Raw genomic sequence first — 24,966 nt, forward strand, 5'->3', positions numbered from 1 at the left:
CACGTGCCTGACCCAACCCTGAAAAGCTGAAAAAACAGAGGCCACAGCCTGCCTTCCCTGCCCCCACCCATGTTCCCATTCCCCCCACCTCACTATGCCTCAGTGTCCCTTTCTGTGAATGGGACAGTAGGACCTGCTTCCAAATGACTGCAAAGCTCAAGAGGCACCGGGCACAAGCACCAAGTGGAGGATGAGCTACACCTACAATAATGGATGGTCACCACCAGTGGCCTCCTCTCTGTCCTGGCTCAATCTGGCTCAATCTATGTCTGCCAGTGTCCCCTCTTCATGCCAGGATGTAAGCTCCCTCCATTTCCCCTTCTCTCTCCTAGTGGCACATCCCTCTTTCTTGCCCAGGTTCCTTGTGACTCCCAAGCCAAGTCCAATAGGCCCATGCTAATGCCCAGCGGTGCTCTTGGGCTCCAGCTGGACCTGCTGATCAAGGTCTCCAGGGTTGAACCCCAGGGTCAAGGGCCCAGTCACCTCCCTGCCCCTGGGCTCCTTAGCTTCTGCTATCTGTGCCCTGGGCTTTCCCTCTCTCTGCACCGGGTCACCTAAGCCACCAGCTCTCTCCCAAGCTCCTGACCCCACAGCGGGGAAGAGCTGTTCTTGAGGAGCAGCACACTCCTCCCCACCACCACCTGGTTCTCACTCCACAGTCCATCAATGTTTCCACTATAAAGCCACAGTTAAGAGCACACCATGCTGGTTCCTACTTCTGTCCCCTGCCAGGACAAAGTAACTTCTCTTTTTCCTTGGTTTAAGGTACTGGGGATGGAACCCAGAGATACTTAGGCATTTTCACATTTCTTATTTTTGAGACAGTCTTGGTGAGCTGCCCAGGCTAGCCTTGAACTTGTGACCCTACCAAACTCCCCATAGCAGCTGGATCACATGTGTGACCAGCAGCTGGTCAGAGCAAAGTACCTTCTCAAGTTAATTCAGGAATCCCCACTTTCAGGATGGGCCCCACTTTGTCCCATGCTTAGCCTGGGAGAGGGGCTGCTCCCTGGTCCCCTGTTGGTACCTATAGCATGACTGCCCCTTTATGTGTCTCCCTGGCCCATGGGACCAGGAGATCAGGAGGGCTGAAGATAAGTTCCTTGATTGAACTTTCTTGAATCATAAACACAGAGACGACCCACCCCCCCACAGGCCCACCAGCAAGCACACACACAGGCACACCTGCGCACAGGTGCAGGCAAGGCCTGCCACAGCAGCCAGGCCCTCCTAGATGACCCACCCCTCCACAGGCTCACCAGCAAGCACACACACAGCAGCCAGGCCCTCCTAGATGACCCACCCTCCACAGGCTCACCAGCAAGCACACACAGCAGCCAGGCCCCCTTAGACGACCCACCCTCCACAGGCTCACCAGCAAGCACACACACAGGCACACCTGTGCACAGGTGCAGGCAGGGCCTGCCACAGCAGTCAGGCCCTCCTAGACGACCCACCCCCCCACAGGTCCACCAGCAAGCACACACACAGGCACACCTGCGCACAGGTGCAGGCAGGGCCTGCCACAGCAGCCAGGCCCTCCTAGGCATACTCCTTCACACACATAATGCCCCTCCTCAAGCCCACTCAGCAGAAGAGGAAACTGAGGGCAGAGGTCTCCTGAAAGTCACTACTAAGGAATGGAAGAGCTGGACGCAAGACACACCTGCTGCCCGTGACCCCTCATAAATTCAGGTGACATGGTTCACTAGTGGGTCACCTCTGGGGGCCCCCACCATGCATGCCCTGCTCAGTCCCCAGTGGAAGCCTCTCCCTGGCCACTGAGCGTCCCACCGGAGCCCCCTCTCGCTGCAGTGCGGAGGTGGAAGGACTTTTTATAGCCACAGATGCCGCTGATATATTTAAATCTCCTCCTGGTCTAGGGTGGGTTGGGGGATGGAACCACCGCCCAGAGCCCTGCTTGTGGCCACATGTGTGTCCTGATGGCTAGGGTGTGCACAGGGACTCAAGTGGGCCGCTGCGGGGAGGGTGGGTTAAATCGAGGGACTCAGAAGAGAGGCTGTAGACACTCAGGGCTCAGCCCCAGCCCAGTGCAGATTGGCTTCCTCCTTAGTCACCCCACTGGAGGACATGGACCCCTTCCTGGAAGATGTGGGACCTGTCTGGGTCACAGCCTCCTGCCCCAGGCCAGAAGGGGGACAGTGATCTGAGACAAATGGGATGTACCCACATCCACTTACCCCATCAGCCACTGGTCCCCACATTACATGCAAATACCAAGGGTCACATACCATGAAGGGGTGCTGCACTGCTCTGACCCCAAGGCTCCTGTGTCTCAGGAGAAGGACTGCAATCCCCCAGAAAGAGATACCTCAGAGGCCACAGACTCCCCTCCCACAGCTCAGGTGGGGCTTGGACCTCTGAGGGGCCTTCAGGTCTGGTGGGAGCAGTGTGAGGAGGGGCATTGCTGTCAGAGACATGGGTTGCCCAGCAGAGCCCAGGTCCAGGATGTGTGTCCCCACAGCCACTATCACCCATTCCTACTGTCCCACCCTAAATGCTGTCCAGCCCTGGGACTCTGGTACATTTGAAAATACGCCTGTGATACCAGCTACTTGGGAGGCTGAGGCAGGAGGATTGCAAGTTCAAAGCCAGTCTCAGAAATTTAGTGAGACCCTGTCTCAAAATAAAAAGTAAAAAGAGGGTGGAGCAAGGGCTGGGACTCAGTGGTAGGGCCTTGGGTTTGATCCCCAGCATCACAAGGGAAAAAAAAAAGAAAGCAGTCAATAACCCTGCAGCTTCCAGGAATAAAGAACAGCTGGTCACCTGGACTAAGTGACAGCACCCAGGTCTGGCCCCGAGTGAGCACTGTGTTTACCGAGATAAAACACCAGCACGGAAACAGGGTCCCCTTGCATGTGACAGAGAGCTCAAGAATGAAGGGGACTGACAACACGTCATTGGGTTCCACGAGAGCTGGGTGAGGAATGCAGGGTGCTGCCCTTCGGGGAAGTAGGTAAGGAGACCAGGGACCTCGGCTTCCCGGGGCTGGTCCAGCAGCTGCGGAGAGGCTGCCGTCTGTCCTTCCGCCCAGGTCTCCCCAGGAGGCCCCAGGCATTCGGCACCCAAGATGGCAGTCCATGTCTGGCACCTCAGGTCCCCAGCAGGAGGAGCAATGGCGGCTGGCCATTTGGAGGTACTGGGCTGGTGGCTCCTGAGGCATACCCAGGTTTCCAGAACATTCTTGAGGTTTCTAGAACCTGTCATGCTCCCTCCTCCAGGTGCTACGGGGGTCCTGCTGTTTCCTGTTTGACCCCCACCTCCTCTTCTCCAGGCCCTCCCCTGACTCCCCCTCTCTCCAGGACCCCAGGCCCCTTCCCAAGGGCCTGGTTGGGAAGGGCCCCCAGGCTAACCCCGCCCAGAGCCCGATCTGTTTTGGCTTCCTTGACCCACGGGCTGTGGGGCCCCCCAGGGAAGTCTGCGTGTCCCCAGAGCTTGAGGGACAGACGGGAGCGAGCTCAGGAGCAGCTCGGGGATCCAAGTCCCTGTACCCTTACCTCCTCCAGGCTCCTGCGGATGTCACCCAGCATGGAGAGGACATCTTGAGTGGGCACCACCCCTGGGAGGAGAAAGGCCCCCATCAGCATGGCCATGACCCCTGCGGCCCCTCCAGGGGTCGCGAGACCTACACCCCCTCTGGGACCACTGGCCTGAGCCCCTTCAGCCCCACTTTTGGGCTCTAATGACACCCAGATCCTCGGGGCGCACAGGCGCAAGCATGCACCACCAGCTCCTGCAGAAAGGGGCGCCCCCTCTCTGCGTCCTCGGCTCCCTGTCGGCCCAGCTGACCCAGTGGGTGACCAGGTAACAGGTGTGGCCGGATGTCACCTCTGCAGCCCCTCCTGCCCCTCCCTCCCGCCACACCTGGGAGTCCCCACCTGGGCTGGAACGGGTGTCCTTGCGCCCTGCCCCTGCGCCCTCCACCTTTTCCCCCAAACCCAAGCTGATGGGGTGGCCTGGAGCCTGCGACCAGGAGGGGTGCTGTCCTGGGGACCCAGGGCCCAGGCCGCCCGCCCGCCATCCTCACCCTGCTCGCCCACCAGCACCATGAGCAGGTGCTGCTCCTTGTCGCTGGGCTTGCTCAGGGAGATGTGCCAGTCCCCGTGACGGCTGCTGCGGTGGTGGGGCAGCACCTCCTACACCAGGGCCACCAGCTGGAGCCCTCGGTGGCGCCGAAACACCTCCTGCAAGGTCAGAGGCTCGCTCAGGGAGGGACAGACCCATGTCACCCTGCACTCCGTGGCCAAAGGCTGAGAAAGACCCTCGGGCTCCTCTGGGGACCACCTGTGAGCCAGAGGTGGGCTGCGGGGTGGGACAGGAGGACGCTGTCCCTTCTGCTCTGGCCACTCTAGGTGAGGAAGGGGTGGGGCCGCCTCTCTAGCCCCCAGTGGAGCTGGGAGAACAGGGGACAGGTGGCTACTCCTCGGGCCTGGGGTCAAAGCATAATGGGGTCTGGCATGGGGTACAGAGAGGGTTGGGGACCGTAAGGACGCACATCAGTACAGCCACTGGAGGAGCGGTGACAGGGCTCGTCTCCTGCCCACCACAGCAGCAATGCGGCCCCCAGGATCTGGGGAGAGGTGGCCTGTCTCCCCTCTGCCACGAGAGATCTGGCCCGCGGTGGAAATGAAAAGAGCCACCACATGCTCTTATGCTGGTGTCTTCAAGAGAGAGGGCCCAGTGGCCCCTGGAACTGGGGACAGGGCGGAGATGCTGGAGGTTGGACTTCTGCCCACTGGGCGCTCTGCACAGCTGTCCCTGTCCTTGACCAGGCCCAGGCACGGTCACGCCATGTGAAATGAAAACTAGGGTCTGGTCCTAAAGAGGAACCCGGTGGCAGGGGCCCAGGCTGGGGCTGGAGGCCTCTTGGCACACAGATCACCAAGTCACATCGGGGAAGAGACCCTTCTTTGGTCCCAGGGCCACTAGGCCCTCCAGCTCCTCTTCTTTCTGGATGTGCAAAGTAGCTACATCCACGTTCCCAACCTCTAAAGTCGGCTGCCCCCCTCGGGTCGCTCAGCTCGCCCTTGGGTGCCCTCCCACGGACAGGTCAGCCAGGGCTGCTGGCGAGGCAGAGCCACTCCCCCGGCCACCCAAAGGGAGCCCCGGTCAGCCCTCGACTCTAAGCCACCAAAGGTGACAGAAGTGCTGCCTTTCAAGAGTGGGACAACTCCCTTCTCAATATGGGTGCCCAGAGCCAATGGTAAGGAAGCCTTTGGGTGCAGTAGCTGTCATCCCAGCGACTCAGGAGGCTGAGGCAGGAGGATCGCAAGTTGGAGGCCAGCCTCTACAACTTAGCAAGGCCCTGAGCAACTCAGCGAGACCCTGTCTCTAAATAAGATATAAAAAGGGGCTGGGGACAGGGCTCAGGGGTCGAGGGCCCCTAAATTCAATCCCTGATATGTTTAAAAAAGGGAGAAAATGAAAGACCCCTTAGAAACCTTAAAATGCAAAAAGCATTCTGTCTCCCTCCCTCCCAGTCTGTTTTGTCCTTGTTTGTGGGTTTGTAGCGTTGACGGGGCTGATGGTCCTGGGGTCAGGCTGGCCCTGGGACCCCGCCCCGCTCTGCGCATGCGCTGGCCGGCCACTCACACAGTCCACGTTCTCGGTCATGTTCAGGATGATGTAGTTCTTCCTCGCCAGGTTGCTCCAGTCCTTGCAGATGACCTGGACCAGGAGACGGAAAGAGGGTGGCCGCAGTAAGAAGGTGTCCCGGGGGACAGAGACCTGACACCCTGTGGGAAGCCGGAAGACACCGGCTGCTGCGGGTCTGCGGAGCCAAGTGGGACGGGCGACCTCTACAAGGTGACAGGCCACTGGTTCTGCCCAGGAGCCACAAACCCAGGTGGCTTCAGGGACCCGCTGAGGGCGCCTCAGAGAAAAGGGGAACTGTCCCTGGGGCCAGGCTGCAGAGCCCTGTTCAGAGACTGGGGGCAGGTTGCCGGGTCTGTGGGTCACAGGCAGACCCTATCCTGGTGTGGCTGTGACATGTCCCCAGAGCCCCCGTGGGGACGATGTAGGAAGGTCCAGAGGAGGAGTGAGGGGTGTGAGGCCTGAACCCCAGCAATGAATGGCTCCCTGGGGGTCCCCTGGTGGCCCCTGGTGGGGTGTGGGGAGGAGGTGGCCCTGGGGCCGTGGCTTGGGGTCTCTATTTGTCCCTGGAGAGTAGAGTCCCTGCTCCCTGGTCCCCATGGGAGCTGCTCCCTCCCCACACTCCTCCTCCATGATGTCCTGCCTCCCCTCGGCCCAGGAGTGGGGCCGCCATCTGTGGACTAGGACCTGGGACATCCTGGGCCCCACGTCCACTGTCCTGCTCTGCAGTTGTGCTGGAGGGATCTTAAGTCACAGCAGCAAAAAAGCTGCCTACAACAGACCCCTGCTGGGCATGCCTGTCATCCCAGTGACTCAGGAGGCTGAGGCATGAGGATTACAGTTAGAGGCCAGCCTCAGCCAAAGTGAGGCTCTAAGCAACTCAGGAAAACCCTGTCTCTAAATAAAATGCAAAACAGGGCTAGAGAGGGGCTCAGGGGTCCTGGGCCCTGGGTTCAATCCCTGGTCCCCCCACCACAAACCTGGCCCCTTCCTTCCCTTCTGGAAACTGTGGGTGTGTGTTGGAGGCCGGGGGTGGAGGGGCGCAGGCCAGCCACCTGCTGCACTTCTCCTAGGAGCAACACCAGAAGCAGCAGTAGCCTCCTGAACAGTGGAAACCAGGAGGGGCCACCAAGCCTCTCCCAAGGTCTTTGCACTCGAGTGTGGCACACGCCCCAGGCTGGGCCGTGAGGAGTGGCGATGTCCCAGGCTTCCCTGGGGCTCTGGGGACAGCCCCACCTGACAGGCCCTGCCCCACTGCACCAGCCAGGGTGACGGGGAGGCCCACAGGGTGCGGCCGAGGCCCATGCGCCCCTCACCTGTGTGGAGTCCCAGGGGGTCCTGGAGGGCGCTGTGGCCACCGGGCCCTCCTGTGACTGCTGGCTGGGTGTGTCTGGCCCCAGGGTGGCAGGGGAAGGGGTCGGCTCCGAAGTCTTGGGGGGCTGGTGGGAAAGAGGCTGAGGTCCTAGGGTCGAGGTGACCCTCGCCTGGGGCTCTGGTTGCAGGGGACGGAGCCAGGGGCGGCAGGTCCCCGGGCCGGCCAGCCAAGTCGGGGGCCCCCACAGTGGCGTCTTCACGGGGTCCTGGAGGGACCTCGAACTCTACCCCGAGTCCCGCCGCTGGCAGCATGGTGGCCGTGTCCTCCTGGCTGGGCAAGTCCTGGTCCCCGAGGGTCACCGTGCGTGGGGTGACAGAGGGTGGCGACAGGCTGGGCTCCGCACTGCTCTCCGCGTCCACGCCCGATGACGCCTGGTCCCCAGAGTCCTCCTGCCGGGGTCTGGTGGCCCCCGGAGCCTGGCTGCTGCTGCCCCTGGGAGGAGAGTCTGGTGCCTGCGTGGTGGCCTCCGCCTGGGGTCCGCTCACAGGAAGCAGCTGTTCTTCCTCCTCCTTCTCCTCCTCCTCCTTCTCCCTCTCCTCCTCCTCTTCCTCCTCTTCCTCCTCCTCCTCCTCCTCTTCCTCCTCTTCCTCCTCCTCCTCCTCCTCTTCCTCCTCCAGGGGCATGTGCCAGGGAGGCTCCACCAGGTTCACCTTGGGCAAGGACGAGGGGAGTCTCAGAAGGTCCTGGGGCTGGTCAGCGTCCTCCAGGGAACCCGACTGCCCCGTTAAGTCCGGGAAGACGTAGTCTAGAGACAGGAAAAGTGCGTTGGCTTCTTCAAACCCGGACTTACTGGGATCCACTGGGCAGGGCTGAGCGACAGGAAAGAGCTATCACCTGCCTACAGGGACAGGGACGCATCAGTCTTGGTCATGTGGGGCGAGAGTGGGAAATGAGGCTGGGGAGGAGGGCAGGGTGAACACAGAACACAGGGGTCTGGTTCTTGGTTTTTTTAGTCCCAGGGATTGAATCCAGGGGCCCTCGACCCCTGAGCCATGTCCCCAGCCATTTTTACATTTTATTGAGAGACAGGGTCTCCCTGAGTTGCTCGGGGTCTTGCTAAGCTGCTGAGGCTGGCCTCCACCTTGTGATCCTCCTGCCCCAGCCTCCCAAGCAGCTAAGTGATATCCTGACTCTAAATAAAACATAAAAAAGGTATGGAGACGTGGCTCAGTGGTTAAGTACCCCTGAGTTCAATCTCTGGTACCAAAAAAAAAAAAAAAAAAAAAAAGAAAAAAAAGGAAAACATCTTAATATTTTCAGATTCAATATGAAATTACACCCATAAAACAAATACATAAAAGGATAAAAATTCTTTACTTCAATATAAGTAAGAACTTTATAATAGATCGATTCAAAATAAAATTCAGTGCATAGCTGGGTGCTGTGGTGCACACCTGTGACTTGGGAGGCTGAGGCAGGAGGATCACAAGGTAGAGGCCAGCCTCAGCAACTTAGCAAGGCCCTGAGCAACTCAGTGAGACCCTGTCTCTAAATAAAATATAACAAGGGCTGGGGACAGGGCTCAGGGGTAGGGTGGTGGCCAGGCATGTGGAAGGCCCTAGGATCCATCCTTAGCACTGGGGGAGAGACAGACAGCCAGCCAGCCAGCCACACAGACTGACACGAAGGGAGGGATGAAGGGAGGGAGGAGGAGGAAGGAAGGGTCCGTTACACTGTGAGATCTCATGTCTGAAGGTCCCTGGGACAGCAATGTAGGTGACAGCAATCGCGATGACCAGAAAAACCTCAGGAGAGGCCCCTGCGGGAGAATCGGGGCCCCTGTTGGGGGCTGGTGACAGAAGCAGCCAGCCCTGGCTCGTGGGGGGCACGCGGGCACTGACAGAGTTGGGGACCTTCCAGAAGAGCCCGGCTCAGTCGACAGACTGGACCAGGCGTGTGGAGGGTGCGCTCCCCGCTGACCCCACGAAGCTGGGGAGATCCTGGAGGCCAGCACCCCCCACAGCTCAGTTGGAGGCCGAGTTTTCCGAAGCTGGACGCCCCCACCCCCGGCCACCTTCCAGTGTCTGGCTCCTCCTCTAACCCCGTTGGTGGCACTGGTCATGCTATTGACAACAGTACCTGGCCATGGGGGGACTCAGCCACTAACTGACCTGTCCACACTTCTTTAAGCCCCTTAACCCCTCTGGCTTGGGGTTTGGGGCAAATCACATGGGAATGTCGCAATCCATGACTCCTAAGGTCCTAACGCCTGTATCTTAAGTGTTGGAGGGTCCTGGTAAGTGTGTTCTCTCCATTGGTGACACTAAACCCCTAGCTCTGCAGCTGGGAGGCTGAGGCAGGAGGATCTCAAGTTGGAGGCCAGCCTCAGCCATTTAGCAAGACCCTGTCTCAAAACACAAAATGAAAGAGCTAAGGACGTGGGCTGGTGGCAAAGTGCCCCTTGGTTCAGTTCACGTCACCATAAGAAGAAAAGGCCAGAATTGTCCTGGATGTGGAACAGAGAGTCCCACTACTGTGATGCACTGATAAAGAAGACAAATATACACCCCAAAGGTGCTGCCTCCAGGAACCCACTTCCTCCAGCCACAGCCTGCCTCCAGCTGCTGAGGCTGGCCTCCAACCTACAATCCTCCTGCCTCAGCCTCCAGATTGCTGGGATGAGAGGCGTGCCCTGTGCTGGCGAGGCAGGATGCAGAGCGGGCTCCCGGACTCCAGGATGGCCACTCTCTCACAGATGACCTTTGGCACCAGCTGAAATATTAATGAACCGACTCCTCCATTCAACTCAGGAATTTAAACAGGCATCTGGGGGCCGGAGTCCTTGGATGGTCACTTTAAACGTCCTTTTAGTTTAATGTCAAATCGCTGGAAATTGTCCCCTGAGTGTGACTCTCAGGCCAGTTATTCAAGCAAGCGATAATGCAAAATCACTCAAAAGTCAAAGGAGATTTGTGAGAAACGGAGGATCATGGGAAGATCTTTTCAGTACGGTTAAAACTACTTTTTAATGGCCAACCTCAGTCGGCATCCAAGAAATACAGATCAAGGGTGGAGGACTAACTGGGTGGCAGAGCGCCTGCCTGGCATGTGAGAGGCCCTGGGTTCCATGCCCAGCGCTGCCCAAAAGAGAAAAGAAAAAAAGAAATATAAATGAAAAAAGAGAGGGCAAGTCAGGAGGGGTGGCCCACGCCTGTGATCCCAGCAGCTCAGGAGGCTGAGGCAGGAGGATCGCAAGGTGGAGGCCAGCCTCAGCAGCTCAGCGAGGCCCTGAGCAACTCAGGGAGACCCTGTCTCTCAATGAAATGTAAAAATGGCTGGGGACGGGGCTCAGGGGTTGAGGACCCCTGGGTTGAATCCCGGTACCAAAAAAGAAAAAAAAATCAGACATTCAGAAAATAGAATTTCCCTTCTGCCCCAAGGCAACGATTAAAGAAGCAGCAGATCAGCTCAGCCTCTGTGCTGCGAGAAGGGACAAGACGACAGGTTCCTCTTGCCCTGGATATTTCTGTGACAATTCTGGGGCTGGAGAGGTGTGTTTGCCGGCTTGGGAGGAGGATGTAGGAGAACCATCGAGACGTGCACACAGCAGCCCTCGTATCTAAGGGCCTATTTTATAGACACGTTTGCCACAAGGGACAGAAACCCTCAGAGAGACGCCAACATGCAGCATTCATGACTCTGTGAGATGGGATTATGGGTAAATTTATTTTCTTCTTTTATTTGCACTTAATTTTTTGGGGGGCACCAGGGATTGAACCCAGGGGTGCTTAACCCCTGAGGCCCGTCCCCAGCCCTTTTTATATTCTATTTGGAGACAGGGTCTCGCTGAGTTGCTTAGGGCCTCGCTAAGTGGCTGAGGCTGGCCTCCACCTTGCGATCCTCCTGCCTCAGCCTCCCGAGCTCCTGGGATCACAGGGGTGCACCACCCCATGCCTGGCTGCGTTTAATTTTTTTTATCTGCTCTGTATTACCAGCATAAAATAAAAATTGTAGGGCTTGCTTTTTCTCCAGTGTGTGGGTAAAAGGGATTCCTTGGATGCTCCTGTCACTTGGCTCTACAGGTATCTGCCCATCGCTCCTGGTGATTGTCCCCAGTAAGTGTGCGATGGCCCAGAGCTGGGGACCATCCCTCACAGACACAGTCCAAAGAGGGTCTGCTGTGCCCAGAGCATCTCCAGGTCTGGCAGACGGCCGTCCTGATGATCTGGTGCCTCCAGACTTCACTACAGAGGGGGAGGACTGAAGCCCTCTGAAGCCAATGACTTCACACAGAAGAAAGGGCAGCCGACCTTGAAGCGGAAACCTCAGGCTTGGGACTTCGCTCTGCCTGTGTGTGATTCAGTGTCACTTTAAAATCTCTGTAACCCAGTGTCCTTAGCTACAACCGAGATATTAATCACGCCTGCTTTTACAGCTTTTGTAGATCTGCTCTGACATTTAAAAAAAGAAAAATTCACTCCCAAATGATGTGCCAAGCAGGGCGCAGGGGCACATGCCTGTTTATCCCGGCAGCTCAGGAGGCTGAGGCAGGAGGATCGCTAGGTGGAGGCCAGCCTCAGCAACTCAGTGAGGCTGTAAGCAACTGAGCGAGACCCTGTCTCTAAATAAAATCCAAAATAGGACTGGGGATGGGGGTCAGGGGTTCAGCACCCCTGGAACCAAAAAAATAATTTAAAAAAGGGGGGCTCTGTCAGTTTTTCTGCAGGGTCGCATGGGGCTGGCGTGGAGGAGTGTGCAGACCTGAGATGAGGAACAGACCAGCCACGGGGAGGCCTCCAGATGGCGACATGGCTCAGATTCAAGGAGCGACAGTGACTCTCCTCAGGAGACCTGGGGCAACCCACGGAGATCAGCAGATCCAGGGAGGTAGCGGGGCTCCCGAGCGCCCCCCTGCAGCCTCATGAGGAAGGACGAGGCGCAGCGGCCTCTCCCACCGGGACTCCCAGACCCGGGAGGGAAACTGCTTAATAGTCCTTCCACACGGGTCCACGTGGAGACAGGTCTCAGTGGGAGAGGGCAATGAGATCCCACCTTACACCATGCGCCATAATCAATTACGGTAGATTAGAGGAAGAAGGAAGGGAGGAGTGCATATTTCAGTGACGCAAAGACTCATCATAAAGTGAAGAAAAACAGGCAAAAATGTTTAGAAACATCTAGAAAGAAAGACACTGTCAAGCTTAAAATACGAGTGTGTCAAATATTACCCATAATGCAAATGAAAGTAGTTGGCTGGCGCAGTGGTGCACGCCTGTCATCCCAGCAGCCCGGGAGGCTGAGGCAGGAGGATCGCCAGGTGGAGGGCAGCCTCAGCAACTTAGCAAGGCCCTGAGCAACTCAGTGAGACCCTGTCTCTAAATAAAATCCAAAATAGGGCTGGGGATGGGGGTCAGGGGTTAAGCACCCCTGGGTTCAATCCCTGGTACCAGAAAAAAAAAAGTAGGGAACACAGAATAGGGCCTCACTAAATAAAGAGTGGTTAGTATTAAAGAAGCACAGACTCCTGCGGACTGGGCTTTGGTGTCCCGCGGACGACACTGTGGTGAACCTCGGTGGGGGTCACAGGGGGTGCTGGCAGGGGCCCGCCCCCACCCCTGCGGCCGCCCCACGCTCGCGCATGCGCAGGGTGGGAAGCGCTACCTGCGGTGGGCCCCAGGTCGAGGCTGGAGGTGTTGAGCTCCTCCTCCTCCCAGAAGTACTGAGGCGGTTGCAGGATCCGGGACTCCTCGCTCTCGTCGCTGGGGAAGCCCGAGCCGGGGGCCCCCAGGCCGGCTCCCAGGCCCATGGACTCACTGGGCTCCTCCCCGTCCAGCGGCTCCAGGCCGGTGGGCAGCAGCAGGTCCAGCAGAGAGGTGGACGTGAGGCCCTCGGGGCCAGGCTCATCGGTCACGGCTGCACGGGAACCTAGGGACACTCCTGTGCGGACACAAAGGCCGGACGTTAGGAGAGGCCAAGGGCGGCCCTGGGGCGCTTGACCCCTCAGCCACCGCGCAGCCCTTTTTGTTTTTTATTTAAAGTCAGAGTCTCGCTGAGTTGCTTGGGGCCTCGCTAAGGTGCTGAGGCTGGCCTCCACTCGCGATCCTCCTGCCTCAGCCTCCCAGGCCACTGGGATTAGATTTTGTCTCTAACCATCACCTGTCACAAAGAAGATGCCAGAGGCCGGGGATTTCGATGACATCTCTGAATACCCAAGGGCTGCTCGAGGATTCTAAGATGCCATCTTCATTTCAAAAAAGGACCAATTGCTCAGACCTCCATGTGACAGTGGCTAAGGGGGGATAGAGGGAAATGGTAGGGGACAGAGGACTCAGTTGACTTGGCCCCCTCCGGGCTGGGCATGGTGGCACACGCCTGTATACCCAGCTGATCTGGAGGCTGAGGCAGGAGGATTGCAAGTTGGAGGCCAGCCTCAGCCACTCAGCAAGACCCTGTCTCAAAATAATAATTAAAAAGGTCGGGGATGTGGCTCAGTGGTAAAGTGCCTCTGGGTTCAATCCTCAGTACAAGAAAAAAAAATCTAATATTATTGGGATCATGTGCTAAATGCTTTGCAAACAGTGTCTGAATTTTGACCTCCACCGCCACCTTATGGGGTGGTAGATCCTGAGACCGCGACTGGCCCCAAAAGAAACAGGACCATTCAGACTGTTCTACCAGAAACTAGGGAGCCCGGGGGTTGAGGGGTCTCTGCACCTTGCAGACCCATCACAGCACCAAGAAGGACCCCCCCCCCAAGGGCAGCGCCTGGCCCCGCGGTGGGAGAGATGCCAGGGAAGGAGTCAGGAGCAGAGTTTCCAAGACAGAAAACGACAGGTTGACTGAGTAAAGAAGGTCACTGAGAACCCACGTGGCTTCAGAGCAAGCGCCGGGGTGACAGGTAGAAACGTGGGACAGAGGCCACATGCAGTGGTGCACACCTGTCATCCTGGTGGCTCAGGAGGCTGAGGCAGGAGGATCCCAAGGTGGAGGCCAGCCTCAGCAACTAAGTGAGGCCCTAAGCACCTCAGTGAGACCCTGTCTTTAAGTGAATAATAAAAAGGGCTGGGGACGGGGCTCAGGGGTTAAAGGCCCCTGGGTTCCATCCCTGGGACCAAATCATCATCATCGTCATCATCATACACGGGCCTTGAGCTCCAGGAGGCCAAGTCACAGCTGCAGGGAGGCCCTGGGTCGAGGCTGGGAGTTGGGGAGGCAGTGACCTTGCTCCCCCAGTGCCTGCTCTGTGGCCGTTCCCTGCCCAGAAGGCTTCCGGTGCTCGGGGATACCACGGTCAAGGTCTACGGTGCCACTTCCAGGTGGGCTTGGCTCCGAGCACCGGACCCCGCGTCCACACCAGGGACTCAGATGCAGAGCCAGGCGCCTGGGTGGGGTGGTTCCCAGAGCCGAGGTCCTCAGAGCCCCAGAGCTACGGCCACCGATGTGGGTCCACCTTCCTTGGACAGTCCGCTGTCCCCAGGTATGGGTGGCACTGTGGCTGAGACCAGAGGTGCCCCCAGGGGTCCATGTGTGAGATGGTGCAGGAAGGCTGAGAGGTGACTGGGTTCCGTGGCCAGAGGTGGGGACGAGTCAGTGGGTTCATCTGGGGATGAGCCAGGAGCAGCTGCAGGCTGGGGGGAGGCTGGGGAAGGAGGCCAGGCCGGGGCGAGGCTGGGGAAGGAGGCCCCCAGGAACGTGCGTCTGAGGTCTGTTTTCTCCCTGGGGAGCAGGGCTCTCTCTGCCTCCTGGTGGCCATGTCCTGAGCTGCTGTCCTCCTCCACCCCCTTCTGCCATGATGTCCTGCGTCACCTGAGGCCCAGGGCTGTGGAGTCCACAGACCACAAACTGAACCTCTAAAACCAGACTCCAAGTAAGCTCTCCTCCCCGCAGTGGGTCTGGCCAGGGCTTTTGGTGACGTGAGGACGGAGCAGCCTGACGCACGTGGACTTCGGCCCTCCGATCCTTTCTACCCAGGCCTCTCAGGACCTTCCCTTCCGACCCCCTCCGCCATCGCTGGGGGCCCTGGCTGCTGTCGTGGGGCTCCCCAGCCCTGGAAAGACCACAACAGGCAGACGGGAGAGGGACAGGGTGTCACCTGCCACCACAAAACCTGCCTCATTAGAGTCCCCCCATTCCTGTGGTAGACACAGTGCCCAGCCCTGGCCCCCCGATGACCTCTGGGGACACGGCTCCCCAGCACGACCTGAAGCCACCCTTGAACTTGACCTGTGGCCTCTCTGAGCCCCTGGCCGAGGGGAGGGAGGTGGCCTTTCCAAGGGCAGACTCAGAGGGTTCTGTGACACTCCATGGTCCCAGGGCTTTGGGCCGGGCTAGCGGGGCTGGCGCTGCAGAGTGACCTCCCATGGAAAATACGGCCACTGGTCCCAGCTTCCCAGCTAAGGCAAGGACGAGCCACTGCCCAACTAAAACTGGAAGGAGTCCCCCAAATCCCAAGAACCCCTGGCCGAGGGCCACCTGCACTGCCCTCCTGCAGACGCAAGGGTGGACACAGGTGTTGTCCTGTGCCCGGGCCTTTGGAACCACAGGGCACGGGGGCACTTGGGGGGCTTGTTAAACAGAAGGGCGAGACCCCACCCTGGAGCCGGAGTCCAGGAGTCACACCTAGGAACAGCTGCGCTGAGCCACTAAATTTGGGGGTGATTTGTTACGCAGAACTAGCTGACGGATACAGCCAGAGAATCATAATAATCACTCGGATCTCCTTGCAGATCCGAGTGAGGCCTGAGTGGTGACTGCCTTCTGTCATCCACCCACCCTCCTATCTGTCCCCCACCCATCCATGCACCCACTCGTCCATTGACAGAGACCTCACAGCAACAGGGTCGCAGCAGGTGCTGACGTGCCCTGGACATTAGGGATGGAGCAAAGTTCAAAGGCACCTAGTGGATGTTTGATGATGGTCTCTTGAGCTCAGACAGGCATCCTCTGGCTTTGCCCCACCTGAACGCAAAAGCCAAGCTGTCAAGAGGACCATGGCAGCAGGGCGTAGTGGCACATGCTGTCATCCCAGCAGCTTGGGAGGCTGAGGCAGGATTGCAAAGTGGAGGCCAGCCTCAACCAAACCGAGGCCCTGAGCAACTCAGTGAGACCCTCTGTCTAAATAAAATAGAAAACAGGGCTGAGGACGGGGCTCCAGGGTCAAGTGCCCCTGTTAGGAAAAGAGGAAGAAGGAAGAGGAGGAGGAGGAGAGGCTTTGGACACATTTCCGGCCTCCTGGCCTCTACAGGAGTTCTTTTAGCACCTCCCCAAAAAACTCACGGCTCCTCCAACCCCCCTCGGCTTTGGTGGTGGGTATGAATCACCTGCCACTCTGGGCTTGGGCTCTGGGCTGTGGATGGGGTCTGCAGGCCTCGCCTGTCCCTAGACCGCACTTTGAGTAACAAAGCTCAGAGAAATCTAAAATGCAAATGAGGCTCCAAGACCCGTCACCACGACAACGCAGGCCAGACTCTTTAAAGTGGCAGGGACTCCTCACCCTGGGTCTCCCTCCCTCCCTCTGCTCTCCGCAGCCCCTCTCTGAGCTGCAGATGAGCCGAGCTTCTAGCAATTTCCTGGACCCCACAGTCTGGGAGCCTCCTGGATCTTGATACACGCTGCCCGCCACCTTTCTCCTGGCAAATCCGGCCTTCTGCCTGCAGCCTCAGCGCCTGACAGCCTTCGCTGGAGGCTCCCCTGGGTGGGTGGCCCGCCTCAGTCCACACACCACCCTGAACAAGGTCCTATCCTCCAGGTGTCCCTTGGCACTTGGAATTCCAGGGCCTGCCACAGTTCCTGGCACAGGATAGGGCTGGGTCCAGAGATAAGGACCAGACCCAACCTCTGGGTTCACAGCCGAAACCACTAAGGCCTCCTGGGGTCCAGGTCAAATGGCAAGTGAACAGGAGACCTGTTATTAGCACGTTTTCCCCACAAAAATGTCTTACAGGAGCTGGGCCTGGTGGCACTCGCCTGTAATCCTGGAGGCTCAGGAGGCTGAGGCCAGAGGATCACAAGTTGGGGAGGCTGAGGCTGGAGGATCGCAAGTTGGGGAGGCTGAGGCCGGAGGATCACAAGTTGGATGCCAGCCAACTTGTATTAGACGGTCAGCTACACAGAGCCACCTGTCATTCTGAGCTTCTATGATTCTGGGCCAAGCAGCGTGCGAGGCCCTCTCAGGAGACAAAAGATGACAACGATCTCTGTCCTCAGTTAAATTACCAGATTTTTTTGTTTTTGGTATCGGGGATTGAATCCAGGGGCCCTCGACCCCTGAGCCCCGTCCCCAGCCCTATTTTGTATTTTATTTAGAGACAGGGTCTCCCTGAGTGGCTTGAGCCTCGCTTTTGCTGAGACTGGCCTCTAACTCACGATCCTCCTGCCTCAGCCTCCGGAGCTGCTGGGATGACAGGGTGGGTCACAAGTCACCAGCTGTGATAATAACCCTCTTTTGCAGGGGATACATCTCCACGGTTGAGTAACATGGATGGCAAGGAACGAAACTATAAGAGACAGATCAGGAAAATCTCATTAGTGCATTTGGGGAACAACAAAAAAAGTCATTTAATGAGAAATGTTGGTGATGATTAAACAATGCACATTTTGCATGTTCCCGGTGGCCCTGAGCGACCAAAGGTGGAGAGGCTGCAGTTCATCTTTAGCTACGCGCTCTAGCATGTCGGAAAAGCTCACTTCAGCCTTGTTTAAATAAAAGGTAACTTCTTCTTTTTTAAATTTTTTTTTCCAAATATTGTTTAGTTGTGGATGGACACAATACCTTTATTTATCTTCATGTGGTGCTGAGGATCAAACCCAGGGCCTCCCACATGCTAGGCAAACGCTCTACCCCTGAGCCCCCGCCCCAACCCCAACTTATTCTTCTCAAGCATCCTGGAATTCACCCGCTAAAACAACCTCTGAGTTCAGGTTCAGTGGCACACACCTGTCATCCCCAGCAACGAGGGAGGCCAAGGCAGGAGGATCACAATTGGAGGCCAGCCTCAGCCACTTAGCGAGGCCCTGAGCAATTCAGGGAGACCCTGTCTCTAAATAAAATGAAAAATAGGGCTGGGGATGGGGCTCAGGGGTCGAGGATCCCCCAGATCAATCCCCAGTACCCCCCAAATATTAATTTAAAATATTAAAAAAACACGGAAGGTTGGGATATGAGTTGCCTCCTGAAATCTCCAAGTGTCTCTGTCACATCTCAATGAAGTGTGGTGGAGAGGACGCTGATCCCATTTAGGCTGTGGTCCGGCTGCGCAGAAGCACCTACAACTCCCCCAAACTCCTCCTGTCCTGAGCAGAGGAACCCTGTTTACCACCTCTCAGGTGACAGCCTCCATTCTCTGACCCTTTTTCAGCCAGTCAAGCCCCAAGTTCCTCTCCTGATGGTCTGATAGGAATTATTATTATTTAGTTTTTTGCAGTATTATCAATTGAACCCAGGTGTCCTCGACCACTGAGCTTCATCCCCAGCCCTATTTTTTTTTTTTTAAATTTTGAGACAGGGTCTTGCTAAGTGGCTGAGGCTGGCCTCCAATTTGCGATCCTCCTGCCTCAGCCTCCTGAGTCACTGGGATTGCAGATATGTGACACCACACCCAGGTGGCACTGTGAAATACTGTTGAAAAAAGGAACCTGGTATTCTCCTGGTCTTTCATCCCTTTTTCAGTAAACAGTTCCATTTTCTTTTTTTTTTTATTATTATTATTTTTTAGTTGTAGTTGGACACAATACCTTTATTTTATATATTTATTTTTGTGTGATGCTGAGGATCAAACCCAGGGCCTTGCACATGCCAGGCGAGCGCTCTACAGCTGAGCCACAACCCCAGCCCAGTTTCATTTTCTTGAACTTATTTTTCCTTACAATGACTGTTTCATCTTTATATAGACCTTGATATTTTCAAAAGCTTTGGCAATCCGTAATTATTTAGGTAATTACTAGAGGCTCCTCCTTTTTCAAACTCGCCTACCATGAGATGACACCAAAATAGCGGCAGAGAACACCATTCTGCTGTTCATTTTGTGCCTAATAATTAATCTGCCTTGTTGGGAACAAGGGCACACATCTGTAATCCCCGCAACTTAGTTGGGAGGCTGAGGCAGGAGGATTGCAAATTGGAGGCCAGCCTCAGCTACTTAGCAAGACCCTAAGCAGCTCAGTGAGACCCTGTCTCTAAACAAAACATAAAAAAGGCTGAGGACGGGGCTCAGGGGTTAAGCACGCCCTGGGTTCAATCCCTGGTACTAAAATAATAATAATAATAACAATAGTCATAATAATATAATACCTGCTTTAGTTGAGATCGCACCTGACTTAAAATTGCAGAATCACACTCTTTGCGTGACTAATTAGTATTTCCCTCTAGCACCTGCGATGTGTCACTTCATCATTCCGGGGACAGAAGGTGAGAGAAGAAGGAAGACAGGGGTGGAGAATGGGGGTATTAACCCAAACTCAGAAACAAAAAAAAGGCCCATAAGAGAGGCTGAGGAATTAGAGGCTGAAAACACAAAGACACCCACACCCCAGGGCCCAGGCTGCACAGTGGGGTCTCCCCTGTCCACCTCGGTGCCTGCAACCTTGCAGCCCGGCCCTGTGGGACTTCCACCGTCAGGGACACGCCCACCTCCCCGTGATTGGCAGCTTTGAAATCCAGATCCTCCCCAAGGCCTGGGCTCGCGCCAGCCTGGGAGGTGGCCAGCGGCATCTGTCACGCAGCCCCCACAGCCTGGCGTCAGCCACAACAGAGACGGTCGGGTACTATCACCCAGCCTCGCTCGCACACCTCCACGGCTGCCTGCAGGACCCACCACGGTGCCTGTCGGGCTCGAAGGACAGGGAGCATGCGACAGGGAGCAGGCGACAGGGGAGGAGGGGACAGGCTTTTTTTTTTTCTTTTGGTCCCAAGGACTGAGCCCAGAGGCACCAGACCCCTGAGCCTTGTCCCCAGCCCTTTTTTAGACTTCATTGAGAGACAGGGTCTGGCTGAGTGGCTCAGGGCCTCGCTAAGGGGGCTGAGGCTGGCCTCCACCTGGCGATCCTCCTGCCTCAGCCTCCAGAGCCGCTGGGGGTCACAGGCGGCAGTGCCCACTGGAAGGAAGGCCCCTGGGGCCATCGAGGGAGCCCTGCCACCGTGCACACCCCCTGCCAGCACCTTCGCCTGGCCGCAGAGCAAGGAAGGTCCCCCCATCTGGGGCTGATCACGTGGCCTTTCAGACACGTCCTGATGTGACCCAGCTCTGCGGACCAGCTCCTGTCCCTTGCTGAACCGCTGGCCCCCGCCAGCTGCCAGCGCCTGGGCATCCCTTCCTCACACCGCGCATCCGTGGTGTCCCGCCCCGCTGTCACCTGCCCACCCCGTCGTGCCCTGGGAGGCTGTGGATGGGGACCCCCGCCGTGGCCATGTCACTGTCACCCCTGCCCGTGGGCTGGAGGACGGCGCTCGTGGGGCCTGCAGCCCCCCACGCCCGCCCTGGGGACCCTCGCGAGTGGCCCCCCGCGTCCCGGCGTGAATGTCGCCGCGCGCTCCCGCCGCCCGTGCACGCGCACACACGCCCCTCGGCCTTGACACGCGCACCTGTCACCTCCCGGGCGGGCGGCGCTCGGAGCGCTACGGGGGAGGGGGGGGGACCCAGGTTCCCGCGGCCCAGCCACCGCCCGCCGGCCCGCGCCACTGTCGCCGGAGGGGCCGGGACCCGGGGACACCGGCACGTGTCACCGCACGCCCACCCCGCGCCGCCACCGCAGCCACCGCGCTCCGGGGGGGGGGGGGTCGCCGTGGCCGCCCACGCCCTGTCCCCGGCGCGGGGAGGGCGGCCCGAGGGTACACGCGCGGCCTCGGCCCCGCCGCCCGCGCGGCGCCTTTGTTGGCGGCCCACGTCGCCGTCCCGCCCCGCCGCCCGCCCGCCCGCCCGCCGGCGCCCGCACTCACCCGCGGCCAGCAGCAGCAGCAGCGGCGGCAGCAGCAGCGGCGGCAGCCAGGCGGCCCGCAGCAGCCGGCCCATGGTGTAGCCGTCGCTGCCCGCAGCCGCAGCGGCGCGGCGCCCGGACCCGCGTCAGGGAACTGAGCTGGCGGCGGCGGCGGCGCGCGCTCTCCTCATTGGCCCGCGCGGCTGTCACTCACACCTGGCCCCGCCCGGCCGCGTGCCGCGGGCGCGCCCCCGCCGAGACGAGGTGGGCGCGCGGGCGGCCGCCCCCCCCTCTGCAGCGTCCCCGCGTCGGAGCGGCCAATCAGCGCGTCGGAGGCCAGGATGGGGAGGCCAGAGTCGTGGGGCACCTGGCACGCCACCCCACCTGAACGCCCTGGGGTCATGACACCGCCCTGGACCCCAGGGTCCCCTCCCAAAGTCACCTCAGGGAGCGCAGCTCCTCCACCAGGGGCAGGTGGGAAATGCGGACGTGGATGTGGCTGGCGATGCGGTCGTACTTGGCGTACATGGCTAGCACCACCTCCAGGGCCGCCTCCTCGAAGATCTGCAGCAACTCGGCGGGCGCCTCAGGCAGCAAGTAGGTCAGGACGTGCTCGCGGGCCGCCAGGTCCTCGTAGTTGACCACCAGGCTCTCCTTGTTCTCTGCAGGTGACAAGGGGGACGCTCGGCTCACAGCCCAGGAAGGCCACCCCCCCCACCCCCACCCCCCACCCCCCCCCCCCCCCCCGCGGAGGTGGCTGTGGGACCTGGATAAGTGACACCTCCCCCATTCCCAGCTCCCCAGAGGGGCGAGACCCACAGGGACCAAGGCTGGAAAGGAAACTAGTAGCTCGGGAGGCTGAGGCCAGGGATCGCTAAGGCTCCCGACCGGGAAGGCGGGGCGCGACGGGGGCGGGGCGTGCGGCGCCATTGCTAAGGCGAGCGGCAGCGAGGGCCCTTGGCAACGGGCTGGGGCGCGCGCGCCTGGGATTTCCGGGCGCAGGAGGAAGTGCCAGCGCGAGGCTGCGTGAGGCGGCGCGGTGCGGCGGCTGCGCGTGCGCCTGCCGGTCGCAGCGCAGCAACGACTTTCTAGCCAGCGGCAGCGGTGGCCGCCGGCCCTTCCCCGCTCCCCGCCATGGGGCTTCCCAGGGAGCAGGATGCTGTGGCCAGCGGCGGAGGACGCCCCCGGCGCCACTGAGCGGCCAGTGGCGGCGCGCCACGGGGTAAGGGGCGGTGGCGGCGGCGGCGGCGGCGGCTGTCCCCGGCGGGCAGCGGGTCCCAAGCGGCGCAGGCCCTGCCCGCAGCTGCCGCCGCTCGCCGTCCCGGCGCCGCAACTTGGGGAAACTTTGTGCGGAGGCCGCGGCCGGGACGCGCCTCCGCCACCGCCGGGCAGCGGGCGCCAGGCCTCTCTGGCCGCGGCGAGGGAGGTGGGTTTCCTTTAAGCCGCCGCTGAAAAGTTAATGCTGAGTCATTCCTCTGCAGATGAATGATTCATAATCGGAGCTGCAGAGGCTGGCGGCGGGCGGTTCTGGGATCCGGTGCGGGCAGAATGCGCACACACCACCTTGGATTAACGCCAAAGGTCAGAGCGGGTCCCCGGCGGGGAGGGAGGAAGGCGAGCCTGCCAGCGCCCGCCCCGGGCGGTGAGCCACGTTGCGCACGGGCCAGCGGTGCCGACGCCCTCGCGTGGGGACCCGGAGAGCGGTTCTGAGTGGACCGCGCCTTGCCTGAGTCCGGAGCACGAGGGAATGGAGACGAAGTGTTGTGGACGTGCTCTGAAATTTAAGAAGCCGTGGGATAATGGTCCGCTGGGCGAGGAACCGATTTTGTTTCGCGTTTTTCCTTCTGAGCCCGGAATCGGTTTTCGGAGCGAGACAGGGGTGTGTGCGTGTGTGTGCACTGTTGTTGATGCCTGTGCTCGTGGAGTCGTGGAGGCGGTGTGGAGCCGCGCGAGGCCGCCTCTCATTTACATTCACGGCAGGCCGCTGAACCAGAGCCAGGGCTTTTTTCCTTAGCGTTTTCTGTGAATCCCCTCCGGTTAGGGCTGTGGAAATGCCCCTTGCCGTGACCCGGCCAGTGTCTGTGGATACCGCGTTTGAGGGGCGAGCCGGGCCTCGCTGGGCTAGAACCCCTGGCGCCGGCGCCTGCAGAGGGCCTGGGAAATGCTACAGCGCCCGGAGGGCAGGCAGTCTGGCCCCTGGCGTGCGAGTCTTGACTCCAGCGAGAGGAAGTGCTTCTCCCCGGTGCTGGGACCTCACCATGGGGACACTTTAGCATTCGGTGAAAATTATTTGGCCAGAGGAAAATAAGCCTTATCAGTGTAAAAACCGGGAAATACCCGCGAGGCGGGAGAGCTCTGTGAGTACGGGCTCAGGACCGACCCTGCAGACCGCCGCGGATTCCAGCGTCACTAGCGAGAATCAGACCTTATGGTGGCTAAGGTTTAAGATGCAAGGTGTCTCACCCAGATGCCATTTGTTCCAGCTGTCACAGCTAGAAAGCCAGGGACTCAGGGAGAGCTGGCCAGAGAGAATTCCAGCGGTTTTTTTTTTTTTTTTTTTTTTTTAAGGTATATGAGTTTTCCTATGACAGGAAAGAAGACCAGTTATTTTTCTTTGGATGGTATCTGTTCTTTTTGTAGTTAGTAAGATGGCCTCAGTGAAAGGCTGCAAAGACGTTCCCCTGGAAGCAGGCAGCAGCAGTGGCCAGTTGGTGCAGATACCATCGTGCCATTTCCTTCTCTGATTGTGCCTTGGAGAGAGTCCTTCCTGTAACTAAACATCTGAGCTGCTGCTGCTTTTCCCCTGAGTTTGGGCCTTCTCTAAGCATCCCTGCTAGACTTCCTTGGATTTTTGAGTGTGCAAATCAAGAAGGACGTTCTCAGGTATTGTCAGGATATGTATGCTAATGAGCTGAAAGATGAGAGTGATTTATCATTCTTTAAAACCCTTTTTTAAGATGTTGAAGCTCTGCTTCAAGAAAGATAAAACTGTCACTGTGGTGTTGTAAGCTGCAGCTAGCTCACATACACAAAGGAAATTGCATTAGATTTACCCATCTCTATTTTCTCATCTTGTATAGCAAGATTCTTCAAACAGCAAGTGATCTAACCTGTCAAATATTATGCAATAGATGAATATCCTGTCATTGGTCAGTTAAGGAACTATTAACAGAGAAGTCCCATGACCAGGGACCTCTGCATTTATTCTATGGAATCAGGACCCCTTGCATTCTTTGCAAGTGTTCATAGAGGAAGAAGAATAATTTTTTTTCAGGTATCTGTCTTCAGATACAGACAGAAACTGGCAAGAGAGCTATAGTAAGAAAGGAGGAGAGGCCAGAGGATTTGGAAGCTGACAAGGGAGAGGTAGCTGAGGCCTGAATGTGCAGGATGATGCTTAGGCTTGGGTAGGAGGAATGGGAGTCAAAGGGTGAGAGATGCCCAGAGGCCAGCAGGCAAGAGGGCAGTAGAGAGAGGTAGAAGATGTTTTTTTTTTTTTTGCGGGGGGGGGGGCATCTGTGTAGTCTCTAAGGAGATAGTGGAAAGAGAAGAAAATTCAGATTCACACAGAAAAAAAAAGTAGTGCCTGTGTTATTTCTGTTATTTATAATTAACAACAAATACAAGATGACTTTTTTTTTAAAGAGAGAGGGAGAGAGAGAGAGAATTTTTAATATTTATTTTTTTCTTTTTTGTTTTCGGCGGACACAACATCTTTGTATGTGGTGCTGAGGATCGAACCCAGGCCGCACGCATGCCAGGCAAGCATGCTACTGCTTGAGCCACATCCCCAACCCAAGGTGACTTTTTTACTTTGGAAAGCTAGCTTTTATTGACTAAGGTCTGCACAACAGTGTTCCAGGAAAGGGTGTGGGAGGGGAGAAACCAGTGTAGAAAGGAGAAGGCAGGACTTCTAGCACTCAGGGTCAACCCTCCCCTTTTCTTGGTCTGTGGGTTAAGGTGGCAGGTAGTGTGGTGTCATGAATGTGGGCAACGGCTGGCTTCTGCCCTTTCAGGAGTCGGGTGGGATTCCTGTTGCATTCTGTGTTCCTTGAGATAAGTGGATCAGCTGGGTCTTGGGAGTCTTTTTTCATTTAATTAATGCTCAGTTAATGTGCCCAAGTTCC

General features: G+C 58.0%; 1 pseudogene; it reads right to left on the minus strand.

Moving 5' to 3' along the window:
• Positions 1-3,479: 3,479 nt before the first annotated feature.
• LOC143640839 (podocalyxin-like protein 2) lies at positions 3,480-20,934 on the minus strand (annotated as a pseudogene).
• Between the last annotated feature and the right edge of the window lie 4,032 nt (positions 20,935-24,966).

This window comes from Callospermophilus lateralis, unplaced genomic scaffold (genome assembly GCF_048772815.1).
Source record: "Callospermophilus lateralis isolate mCalLat2 unplaced genomic scaffold, mCalLat2.hap1 Scaffold_66, whole genome shotgun sequence".
Taxonomy (NCBI): domain Eukaryota; kingdom Metazoa; phylum Chordata; class Mammalia; order Rodentia; family Sciuridae; genus Callospermophilus; species Callospermophilus lateralis.